The sequence below is a fragment of the Bos indicus genome, chromosome 4 (assembly GCF_029378745.1).
Source record: "Bos indicus isolate NIAB-ARS_2022 breed Sahiwal x Tharparkar chromosome 4, NIAB-ARS_B.indTharparkar_mat_pri_1.0, whole genome shotgun sequence".
NCBI classification, from domain to species: Eukaryota; Metazoa; Chordata; class Mammalia; order Artiodactyla; family Bovidae; genus Bos; species Bos indicus.
This window is the reverse complement of record NC_091763.1, coordinates 25,122,356-25,135,497: the sequence shown is the minus strand read 5'-3', so window position 1 is coordinate 25,135,497 and position 13,142 is coordinate 25,122,356. Positions and strand designations below refer to the sequence as shown.

At 39.1% G+C, this 13,142-nt stretch overlaps 1 protein-coding gene across 9 annotated transcripts in view; it reads left to right on the top strand.

Annotated features, from left to right (window-relative positions):
- Nucleotides 1–13,142, top strand: part of CRPPA (CDP-L-ribitol pyrophosphorylase A) — a 377,884-nt gene that overhangs the window by 113,238 nt on the left and 251,504 nt on the right. The gene's annotated exons all lie outside the window — the stretch shown is intronic.

Below are 13,142 nucleotides of genomic sequence, written 5' to 3'. Positions count from 1 at the left end.
ATTCTTGCCTGGAGAATTCCATAGACAGAGGAGTCTGGCGGGTGGCAGTCCGTGGGGTCGCAGAGTCGGACATGACTGAGCGACTATCATACATGCTTTATGTTACATTGGTTTAACTTTTATGAAGGAAATATTTTATTAATCTGAAAAAAGTAGGTGACATTGACATTTTAGAAGTGAAAACTGACATTTTGATTTGTAAATGTATTTTGTTTTTATTCAGAAAACTATTTCCTCTCAACACTTGCCAACACGTTACATTAGACAGCATCTTTTGCCTGAAAAAATTTTTTCTGAAAAAGAGAAATTGGTCTGAATGGTCTTTAGTTCCTTTTAGTTTTGACAATGACTTTGATTTTGCTTTGTGATTTTAGGTATTATATATATAATAATCCTTGTCTCATTTTTTTAATCTCTCGTAGCTCAACTGCACAGAAGTGGTTTATTTCATAATCAATAAATATTTATTAAATGTGCTTGACACTGTGCTAGGAATGAAATGATGATGCACGAGATGTGTTCATTCTGTATTTTTGCAGCCTCCACAGTTTCCATCACAATTTCTGAACCTTGGCATTATTGGTATCTTGGGCCGGGTCCTTCTTTGTTCAGGGAACTGTGTTTGGCATCATAGTAGTTGCATGATCTCTACTTAATAGGTGCTGGCGGCACTCTGCCCTCCCTCCCTTCCCCCGATGTGACCATCAGTTGTCTCTGGACAGCACTGTTGTTGCTGCTGTGTATGTGTGTATATGGTCCTAGCCAAAATCAGAGGGGCCCGCCCCCAGGACTGAAGCAAGTGTGGTACTTTACAATCTGTTTGTAATTTACTCCTTCAAAACTAGATTAAGGACAGAATGATGTACTCAGATACTGACTGAGATGTGACCTTGATTGAAGTTGAAAAAAAAAAAAAAAACACTGAGTGGGAATTGTGAATGCAACATTTTTTTAAAAATCTTATTTTATGCAAAGCCTGTTCAGCAATCATCTGGCTTCACATTCAGAAAACTGAAATCTCTTCTCTGTGTGTGACATTCTGTATTTGTATTTTATCTTTATATTTTTTTGTGCTTTGACAGTATTGTGTTTCAAACTATTAATATAATGATTTGGGCATCTGTGTGTATGCAAACAGATGATCTATAGCTATAAATCAAAATGTTGACACATATTTACATATGAGTCAGGCAATGTATAAACATGACTCTGGAGAAGATGCCTAAACCATGATGTAGTTGGTTATGTTCTCAACAGAAGGAAATTAAAAACTTAGTTTGGTTTCTTTGCAAAGTCTTATCTCTAGTACCTAGGTAAAATGGAACTGATCTATTTTGCAAGAAGTTAGTAAATGGTTCAGTGAGGATTCTACACATTTCAATACTTTGCCTATATATTATTAATGTCAAGAGTAGGCTTTATCATGTAAAAGCCTACATTTTAAGTATAATCACAGGGGCTTTAGTTTTGGAAATTGTTTGCAGAGAGAAATTGTTTTATTTAGTTAACATGTTCTAGTATTCTACTTTTCCACCTTACTTGTCTCCTGAGAAACCTGTATGCGGTCATAAAGCAACAGTTAGAACCAGACATGGAATGATGGACTGGTTCAGAATTCGGAAGGGAGTACGTTAAGGCTATATATTATCACCCTGCTTATTTAACTTATATTTAGAGTACACCATGCAAAATGCCAGGCTGGATGAATCACAAGCAGGAATCAAGATTGCAGGGAGAAATATCCATAATGTCAGATATGCAGATAATACCACCTTAATGGTAGAAGTGAGGAAGAACTAAAGAGCCTCTTGATGAGGGTGAAAGAGGAGAGTGAAAAAGCTGACTTAAAACTCAACATTCAAAAACTAAGATCATGGCATCTGGCCCCATCAGTTCAGTTCAGTTCAGTTCGGTTGCTCGGTCATGTCCGACTCTTTGCGATCTCATGAACCACAGCACGCCAGGCCTCCCTGTCTGTCACCAGCTTCCGGAGTCCACCCAAACCCATGTCCATTGAGTTGGTGATGCCATCCAACCATCTCATCCTCTGTCGTCCCCTTCTCCTCCTGCCCTCAATCTTTCCCAGCATCAGGGTCTTTTCAAATAAGTCAGCTCTTTGCATCAGGTGGCCAATACTTCATGCAAATAGAAGGGGGAAAAGTGGAAGCACTGACAGATTTTATTTTCTTGGGCTCCAAAATCACTGAAGATAGTGACTGCAGCCATGAAATTAAAAGACACTTACTTCTTGGAAGGAAAGCTATGACAAACCTAGACAGCATATTCAAAAACAGAGACATCACCTTACTGACAAAGATCTGTCTAGTCAAAGCTATGGTTTTTCCAGTAGCCATGTATCAATGTGAAAGTTTGACCATAAAGAAAGCTGAGCACCAAAGAATTGATGATTTTGAATTGTGGTGTTGAAGAAGACTCTTGAGAGTCCCTTGGACAGCAAGGGGATCACACTAGCCTATCCTAAAGGAAATCAACCCTGAATATTCATTGGAAGGACTGATGCTGAAGCTTCAATACTTTGGCCACCTGATGCAAAGAGCCGATTCATTGGAAAAGACCCTAATCTTGGGAAAAATTGAGGGTAGGAGAAGGGGATGACAGAGGATGAGATGGTTGGATGGCATCATTGACTCAATGGACATGAGTTTGAGCAAACTCAGGGAGATAGTGAAGGACAGGGAAGCCTGGCATGCTGCAGTCCATGGAGCCACAAAGAGTCAGACCCGACTTAACAATTGAATGACAATGCTCAGAGAAATTAATCTGTCTGTATGTAAACAGATAATTTAGAGATTTACTGAAATCTTCAAATTGTGATTTATAGCAAGTCTCAGAATCTGACTTATTTTATGTTATTAGAGAAGTTTTTTTTTTAAGCTTAATTTATTTTACCATCAGTGTATTTATATGGATTTCCATTTATAGTGAACTGTTCAATAATAAGAAACATATATAAGTAGTACTCTCACATTTCTTTTACAGTCTTTGACAACATAGCATTGAAAAATGTATAGTGAATCACAAATTTACTTTTATTCAAAGCAAAGCATTTTTGATACTCCTTCTGAGGTATAGAATTGGATTTGGTCATTGTTCTTTAATTTTAACTCTCTTAGGGTTCTATTGTGTGTGAAATTTAAAATATAAACTTTCCTAGGGATTAATGTGGTTAATAGGTAGATTGACTGATAAGTTTCTAAACAGCCATTTAAAGAGATATTGTACTTTTGTCACACAAGCTGGCTGAGCCCACCCAAACCTGCTCTACCTGCTCAGACCTACTCAGACTATTAAAGTGATTACAGCAGTAACATACTTTATCTACATTTGCATATATCAGTCAAATAGTCCCAAACCTAAATTTGATTGAATAGACTGACCATATCATGGTAAAAGTTTCAATATGCTAAAATTTTCTAGGATGGAAAGCCCCAGTGGCACCCCACTCCAGTACTCTTGCCTGGAAAATCCCATGGATGGAGGAGCCTGGTGGGCTGCAGTCCATGGGGTCGTGAAGAGTCGGACACGACTCAGCAACTTCCCTTTCACTTTTCACTTTGATGCATTGGAGAAGGAAATGGCAACCCACTCCAGTGTTCTTGCCTAGAGAATCCTGGGGACGGGGGAGCCTGGTGGGCTGCCATCTATGGGGTCGCACAGAGTCGGACACGACTGAAGTGACTTAGCAGCAAGGGATTTCTAACTAAAATATTGCATTTATTTTCTACCATCATCCTTGATCTCATCTTTTAATATTTTTTAATTTTGTGGCTGGAGTATTTTAAAAATAATTGTGTTTTGTTCTCTCCTGATTATGATTATATAAACCCAAATAAGCTAGTGCTATAAAGAGGCCTTATGGTGTTTTATATAAAAGTGGAAAGAATAGGTAAAATTGATAATCATTTAATTTTTAATGGACTTTAGTTAATATTACTTTAAATAGTAATATTCATATTTTTATGAACATTAATATTAATATCTATAAAATTCACATCTTTTCCAAGTTATATAATGCTTTCAATTTGCTAAGCACTGTATTTGAAAGGAACTTGATTTTTTGGAATTACAGTATCTCCTTTTCATTCAGAAATTTAGACTTTATTCTGAAAATAGATTTTTATTTTTAATATCATTGATCCAGGTGATTTCTTTCAATGTCAAGTATTTATGCACAATCAGCTACAAATCCCCATATGCCTGCTTTTTTATGTTTCATACAGTTTTTTAAAGAAATCATACAAGCTGGCAAGAAATTGAACTCTTTTGTACTTAGAACATCCACTGGATCATGGAAAAAGCAAGAGAGTTCCAGAAAAACATCTATTTCTGCTTTATTGACAATGCCAAAGCCTTTGACTGTGTGGATCACAAGAAACTGTGGAAAATTCTGAAAGAGATGGGAATATCAGACCACCTGATCTGCCTCTTGAGAAATCTGTATGCAGGTCAGGAAGCAACAGTTAGAACTGGACATGGAACAACAGACTGGTTCCAAATAGGAAAAGGAGTACGTCAAGGCTGTATATTGTCACCCTGCTTATTTAACTTATATGCAGAGTACATCATGAGAAACGCTGGGCTGGAAGAAGCACAAACTAGAATCAAGATTGCTGGGAGAAATATCAATAACCTCATATATGCAGATAACATCACCCTTATGGCAGAAAGTGAAGAGGACCTAAAAAGCCTCTTGATGAAAGTGAAAGAGGAGAGTGAAAAAGTTGGCTTAAAGCTCAACATTCAGAAAACGAAGATCATGGCATCCGGTCCCATCAAAATTCGTGGGAAATAGATGGGGAAACAGTGGAAACAGAGTCAGACTTTATTTTTTTGGGCTCCCAAATCACTGCAGATGGTGACTGCAGCCATGAAATTAAAAGACGCTTACTCCTTGGAAGGAAAGTTATGACCAACCTAGATAGCATATTCAAAAGCAGAGACATTACTTTGCTAACAGTGGTCCGTCTAGTCAAGGCTCTGGTTTTTCCTGTGGTCATGTATGGATGTGAGATTTGGACTGTGAAGGAGGCTGAGCGTCGAAGAATTGATGCTTTTGAACTGTGGTGTTGGAGAAGACTCTTGAGAGTCCCTTGGACTGCAAGGAGATCCAACCAGTCCATTCTGAAGGAGATCAGCCCTGGGATTTCTTTGGAAGGAATGATGCTAAAGCTGAAATTCCAATCCTTTGGCCACCTCATGCGCAGAGTTGACTCATTGGAAAAGAGTCTGATGCTGGGAGGGACTGGGGGCAAGAGGAGAAAGGGACGACAGAGAATGAGAAGGCTGGATGGCATCACTGCCTCGATGGACGTGAGTCTGAGTGAACTCTGGGATTTGGTGATGGACAGGGAAGCCTGGCGTGCTGCGATTCATGGGGTCGCAAAGAGTCGGACATGACTGAGCGACTGAACTGAACTGATTGAAAGTAGCTAAATATACTTTTAAGTTGGCTCTGGTGCTGAAAGATATAGAATCAAATTACATGTGAATAAAACTGATTCAGTGTTACTGAGCTTAGGAAAACGCATAGTGTCATATGTGTGCTTTATATGGAGAAACTAATGTTTTTGTTTTTAAGTGATTCTTTATTATTTTCATTTAAAATAATGACATTTCAAGTACATAGTTACTTTCAAGTCTTTTCAAGCAGATTGCAAAGTACTTCAGTTTTGTACATCTGTGGTACATCCTCATCAGGTTTTTCTCACTAAATAGTCAGTGATGATGCCATTTTATTATTAACCATGCTTTTTGGATAATGCAAAATGACAACTAAGATTTACATGGAAAGTGTAATTTTTGATGTGTCTGGCTTTTGACAATGGTATTTAAATTTCCAAATTTTCACATTAATACCATAACTACTTTGTAAATAATTCACTGTTTGTTCCTTACTGTCTTGAATAGTACTGACTGTATCTTACATGAATCTGTAAGGGCATTGGCGTCAAGCTTTAATTAGCAAGAACAAGAAGTCTGCAGTATGATTTAATAGCAGTTTGTTTTCCTTTGAATTTACTGGAAAAAATGTAAGTTGGAAAATTAATATTTGGGTGGAGATTAGAGAAAGTGAAGTTTGCTTTTTTGTTTAACTTTATAATTTCCTTAATTTGTTATTCAGTTCAGTTCAGTCACTCAGTCATGTCTGACTCTTTGCAACCCCATGAATTGCAGCACGCCAGGCCTCCTTGTCCATCACCAACTCCTGGAGTTTACTCAAACTCATGTCCAGCGAGTCGGTGATGCCATCCAACCATCTCATCCTCTGTCGTCCCCTTCTCCTCCTGCCCCCAATCCCTCCCAGCATCAGAGTCTTTTCCAATGAGTTAACTCTTCGCATGAGGTGGCCAAAGTACTGGAGTTTCAGCTTTAGCATCATTCCTTCCAAAGAACACCCAGGACTGATCTTCTGAATGGACTGGTTGGATCTCCTTGCAGTCCAAGGGACTCTCAAGAGTCTTCTCCAACACCATAGTTCAAATGCATCAATTCCTAGGTGTTCAGCTTTCTTCACAGTCAAGCTCTGGCTTATTCAAGCATAAGCAAGTAAATCTGGCATATTCAAAATCTAAGGTCACAATGAGGTATTAAGTGACTAGCTAAATAAGACTTGATAACAGACAAAAGCCAGGCAGTTATGCTTAACTCTGATGTAGGTAGGAAAAAAAGTAATAAAAAATGAAAACATGATATTTGTGTTTTAATTAACAATACAATGCATTTTATATATATCCTGATGAGTCACTAGCCTTAGAAAATTGCATTTCCTTTAGATTTACTTCTCTTAATTAAGAAAGAATATATACTTTGAAAAGTATTGCATCATTTACTTGGAAAAAAGTAATATCCTTGCATGTGAAAATGTGCAAGAGATAAGATGTCACACGTCTGCTCTTTATTTTTAGAAGCAAGGTAGGAAACTTCATTTGAATTCAGTGACTCATTTAAAAATGTGGTTAAGATCTGATATAAAATGTCTTTTAAAAAATCTGCCTACATACTATTGTTCTCCAGGTAAAACATACACAGTTGACAAGAAAGCTGACTTTGAGGAGCCCATTTCAACCTTTCAGCGTGGGTCTCTGTGTTTTCCTTCGCCAGTCCGTATTTACTGTCCCTGTTGTCCACTTGTCCTGTAGTCATGACTTGGTGACTGCTTCTCCTTGCTGCCTGCCTCCTCCCTTAACTGTTGTAAACACTTCCTCTAGCAAGGTGTTCAGAGGAACCTCCGGCATCAGTGTACAGGTGGAACTGACATGGCTGTTTCACTGCTTGGCAACGGTGATTCTGTTTAGGACTCCTTTAAAGTTTTTCATATAAGACCAAAAATAGCCTCTGAGATTGGTTTTTGGTTCAGTGGACTGAACAGGAGAATAGAAAATGACTGCCCTCACTTTGAATGGATTAGGGCTTGACATCTTTTGGAGATGACTCTCTTTGGGTTTGATTTAGTTCTTTCTTTCTTACACTAAAATTTTGACTGAAGAGGTCAATGTATTGGATAAAGCCTGATGGAAATCATCATGTTAGATGTTTCTAAGAAAATTGAAGACTGACTTCTGGATCTTTTGTCTACTTGCTTATACAACTAATTTAGTATTCTCTCTTCACCACTGTGTTTGAAGTTTTTTTGTAAAATACAAACACCATTCTGACCACTTATGAGTGCCTATTCATGATTAATTAGTGGAAACATATGTCTAGGTATTCCTTACTCTTTATGAATGTGTCAGTGGGTTTTTCATACAGTAAACAGGATTGGTGGCTCAGTGGTAAAGAATCTGCCTGCCAATGCAAGAGATGCAGTTTTGATCCCTGGGTCAGGAAGATTTCCTGGAGAAGGAAGTGACAACCCACTCCAATATTCTTGCATGGGAAATCCCATGGATAGAGGAGCCTGGCCGGCTACATTCAGTGGGGCCGCAAAAAGAGTTGGACACGACTCAGAGACTGAACAACAATAACAGTAGTGCAGGAAGCTGTGTATATTAAAGATTTTATGTATTACTGTTTTATGAATTTGAATGAAGTCTCCAAATTGCACTTGTTTTCTAACCCTTCAAGGAACACCTGATACTTTATATATACCAAGAGTTCTAGTGCTCAAGAACAGTTAGAAGAATATTTAGAAGATGAGTACATTAACAAGCAGAGACCTTACTTTGCCAACAAAGGTCCGTCTAGTCAAGGCTATGGTTTTTCCAGTGGTCATGTATGGATGTGAGAGTTGGACTGTGAAGAAAGCTGAGCGCCGAAGAATTGATGCTTTTGAAGTGTGGTGTTGGAGAAGACTCTTGAGAGTCCGTTGGACTGCAAGGAGATCCAACCAGTCCATCCTAAAGGAGATCAGTCATGGGTGTTCATTGGAAGGTCTGATGCTGAAGCTGAAACTCCAATCCTTTGGCCACCTCATGTAAAGAGTTGACTCATTGGAAAAAACCCTGATGCTGGGAGGGATTGGGGGCAGGAGGAGAAGGGGATGACAGAGGATGAGATGGCTGGATGGCATCACCAGCTTGATGGACATGAGTTTGGGTAAACTCTGGGAGTTGGTGATGGACAGGGAGGCCTGGTGTGCTGCAATTCATGGGGTCGCAAAGAGTCGGACACGACTGAGTGACTGAACTGAACTGATACTACAGATTAGATCTTGGCCAGCTTTGTAAGCTTTGAGATTCATATTTTATGCCTCCTATATAGGAATTTAGTTAGAAAAGACATTGTGTATGAATACATTTTGTTAAAACTATATATCCTAACCAAAGGGGGCTAATTGTAGTTTTCAAAGCACATTAAATTAGTGGATTGAAAGCTTTGAAGATATTCCTCTGTACTTACAACTTGATTGAAACTTGAGAGAATTTCAAAAGAGTTTGACAAATGAAGCTGTGAAACATTGAAAAATTGGGCAAAATACATTTGCCCAATTGCCCCAAAATTGGTAAAAATACATTTATCAATTGGAATTGGGTAAATTCCAGATACCATGCTAGGAGTCCTTTGATGCACCCCCAGGGTGGAGGGTTGCTGCTGCTGCTGCTGCTGCTAAGTCGCTTCAGTTGTGTCCGACTCTGTGTGACCCCATAGGTGGCAGCCCACCAGGCTTCCCCGTCCTTGGGATTCTCCAGGCAAGAATACTGGAGTGGGTTGCCATTTCCTTCTCCAATGCGTGAAAGTGAAAAGGGAAAGTGAAGTTGCTCAGTCGTGTCCTACTCTTAGCGACCCCATGGACTGCAGCCCACCAGGCTCCTCTGTCCATGGGATTTTCCAGGCAAGAGTACTGGAGTGGGGTGCCATCGCCTTCTCCGGGGTGGAGGGTTGGAAATGTGTTAATGTTCTTCTCTGCTACTATCAACTCCTGGGAAAGCAAAGAGATAAACAGAGGCAGAGGAGGATCCTTTGCTGGACAGACCTTTATGTCTTTTTTCACTGCTTCCTCTTGGAATTAATGATATGTAGCTGTAGCATTGTAGGGTTCTGCACAAAGACAGCTGACCTTCTGAGCTGTTGTCTCTATATTATATCATTATGTGAAGTGAAAGTGAAGTGAATGTGAAAGTTGCTCAATTGTGTCCGAGTCTTTGTGACCCTATGGACTGTAGCCCTCCAGGCTCCTCTGTCCTTGGGATTCTCCAGGCAAGAATCCTGGAGTGGGTAGCCATTCCCTTCTACAGGGGATCTTCTTGACCCAGGGGTTGAACCCAGGTCTTCTGCGTTGAAGTCAAATTCTTTACCGTCTGAGCCACCAGGGAAGCCCTTATATCATTATGGGCTTTGATTAATGCTTACTTGGATTTGGTATTGACACTATTGTCTTCTCTACTACATGTGACCTAGTGACCCAGCTGAGATTTTTATATTACTTTCTAAGTCTCTAAGCATCTGATTTGGGCTCCCCAGGTGACTCAGTGGTAAAGAATCTGCATGCCACTGCAGGAGACAAAAGATATGCAGGTTTGATCCCTAGGTCTCCTAACCCAGGAAGATCCCCTGGAGTAGGAAATGGCAACCCACTCCAATATTGTTGCCTGGAAAATTTCATGGACGAAGACCCTCATGGGCTACACTTCATGGGGTTGCAAAGAATCAGACCCAGCTGAGCCACTGAGCACACATGTCCACAAGCATCTGATTTAGGGTTCCGCTGTAGACTATTAACTCTTGCCTAATTAAGTATGCATGTGAGAGACAGTGTGACTTTGCTTTCAAAGTTTAAAGGTTTAGATGGTCTCTACTATTTTGGTATAAGGTGGACAATGTTGTTAAGCAGCTGTCACCCAGAACGTGGTCTTGTTATGAGATTAGGGAGGCATGTGGCCAGGTATTTCATTTCTACCATGATTCATTGAGTTTAAGGTGGCATTGCTTGTAAGAAGCAATGTTACTTTTATACCATTGAGAAAGAAAAGTGCAGGCAAGGTTCTGGTTCTGGATAAGATGGAGCAAGATCACTCCCCTCTATTGCTCCTATTGAATAACATTGTAAAACTTGGACAGAATACATAGAACAGCTGTTTCAGGCTTCAAAGTAAATAGTAAAGGTGGGTTAATGAATAAAACCTGAATTTGAAGTGCTGCCTAACTGGCAGTGAATTATGTCATGGTCTTCTGTGTCTTGATCTGGGTCCAGGGTAGCCCAAAATCCAGAAGTGGCAGTTAGAGTTGACAGAGCTCCGAGAAAAGAGAAGTAGGAAAGGAATTTCTCAGTATTTGGAGAGTGAAGATATCTCCCCTTTCTTCTTTGCTCTTACTCAACAAGCATTTCAGTGCCACATGCAATCATATGGCAGTAGTAACACTGACAAAGGGAAAAATGGGGGCTCAGAGAAGTCTAAAATTCTAAGGGAAGTGAACATTTCTCTTTGATTAGAGTCACTGTGATTTTTTTTTTTTTGATAGATACATGTTGTGTGTGTGTGTACATTAGTCGCTTGGTCATGTCTCTTTGCAACCCCATGGACTGTAGCCTGTACATGTCATAGATTTATTCAAACCCATAGAACCATGGAAGATACAACAAAAACAGTGAACCACTAATGTAAACTATGAACTTCAGGTGATTTTGTTATGTCCGTGTAGGTTCATCAACTGTAACAGATTTGCCATTCTCTGATGGTTAGTTCAGAGAAGGCAATGGCACCCCACTCCAGTACTCTTGCCTGGAAAATCCCATGGGCGGAGGACCTGGTAGGCTGCAGTCCATGGGGTTGCACAGAGTCGGACATGACTGCGCAACTTCACTTTCACTTTTCACTTTCCTGCATTGGAGAAGGAGATGGCAACCCACTCCAGTGTTCTTGCCTGGAGAATCCCAGGGATGGGGGAACCTGGTGGGCTGCTGTCTATGGGGTCACACAGACTCGGACACAACTGAAGTGACTTAGTAGCAGCAGCAGCAGCAGCAGCAGGTGGTTAGTTGATAATAGGACATGTTATGCATGTGTGGGGCAGGGACTATATGGGAAATCATTAAATATACTTTTCCCTCAACTTTGCTTAAAAATACTCAAAATATTTTTTAGAAAACAGTGTAATTAATCAAACTACATTAAATCAGTAATTACCACTGCTCTATGGATGGCTACCCCACTCCAGTACTCTTGCCTGGAAAATCCATGGACGGAGGAGCCTGGTAGGCTGCAGACCATGGGGTCTCGAAGAGTCGGACACGACTGAGCGACTTCACTTCACTTTTCCCTTTCATGCATTGGAGAAGGAAATGGCAACCCACTCCAGTGGGTTGAGAGAATCCCAGGGACGGGGGAGCCTGGTGGGCTGCCGTCTATGGGGTCACACAGAGTCGGACACGACTGAAGCGACTTAGCAGCAGCAGCAGCATGGATGGCTACAATTAAGAATTTGCCTCCTAAATCACAGAATTTTAGAAATACTAAGTTATGAAAATGCTTCATATATTACAGTTTTTATCAATTAGTTTGAATCATTGTATAGCATTAGAAGTATACAAGGAACTTAAAATGGTAAAGTGAAATTTCTGTAGCTCCCTTTCACAATGTAGAATTTCTATTCTACACATAACTTTATTATGTATTTTTTGCTTATTTTTTATTTTTTAAATTATGAAAATATGATAGCACATTTACAGGAGACTTGGAAAATACAGAACAAAGTTACATATAGTTCTGTATGTAAGATTGTTTAAGTAGATAAATTAAGATTTTTAGTTGTAGTTTCAATGTCAAACTCTCAGAAATTAATAGAAAGAATGTACAGAGAAGTAGAAGAATATATGCTGAAAAGCATTATGAACCAATTGAACATAATTAGGATTTATACAATTTTCACACAGTAGTAAGATACAAATTCTATTCAAGTTCCCATAGACTATAAATTAGGAGACACTGGAACATATCCAGAGACATAAAACTAGGTGCAAAAATTTCATGGTCTAAAGGTATTGAAATCATACAGAATCCATTCTCTTACTACTGTGGAATTATGTTAGAAATCAATATCAAAAGAAATTTGAAAATAACCCATATATTTTAAAGTGCAACGTGACATTTACTAAACTAGATTTTTGACTTAGCCATTAAAAGCCTCAATAAAGTTAGAAGACTGGAAAAACTCAGAGGGTGATTGCAGAGAAGAAACCATTTAAATGATAAATTAATATAAAAATAAATATCAAACATACTTTTAAAAATTCCATGTATTTGGAAATTAAATGTCTGCTTTTAAATGAGGGGGTATATCTAAGAAGTCATAACAAGGAAAATTAGAAAATATTTGTCACAGAATAAAAATAAATGCACACAGAATTTACCAGAATTTGTTGCATGAAGCTTCCAAACAGAATTTAACCAGAATTTGTTGCATGAAGCTGAAGCTGCTTAATTGAACTAAATACAGTGTGGAGTCTTGAATAAGGTATGGAAACAAATGAGGGACACTAGCACGACACTCGGTGAGATCTGAGCTAAGCCTGCACTTTAGTCAGTGAGACTGTATCCCATGTCAATTTCCTGTTTGTTTTAACAGCATAGTATGTCCTTACATTCTCAGAATGGGATTGGAAGTTTCAGGCCTCATTCAAGTTTTTTTTAATCATTAAGATGATAAACTTTGTAGACTTCTGGCAGTAATACTAGATGCCCAAA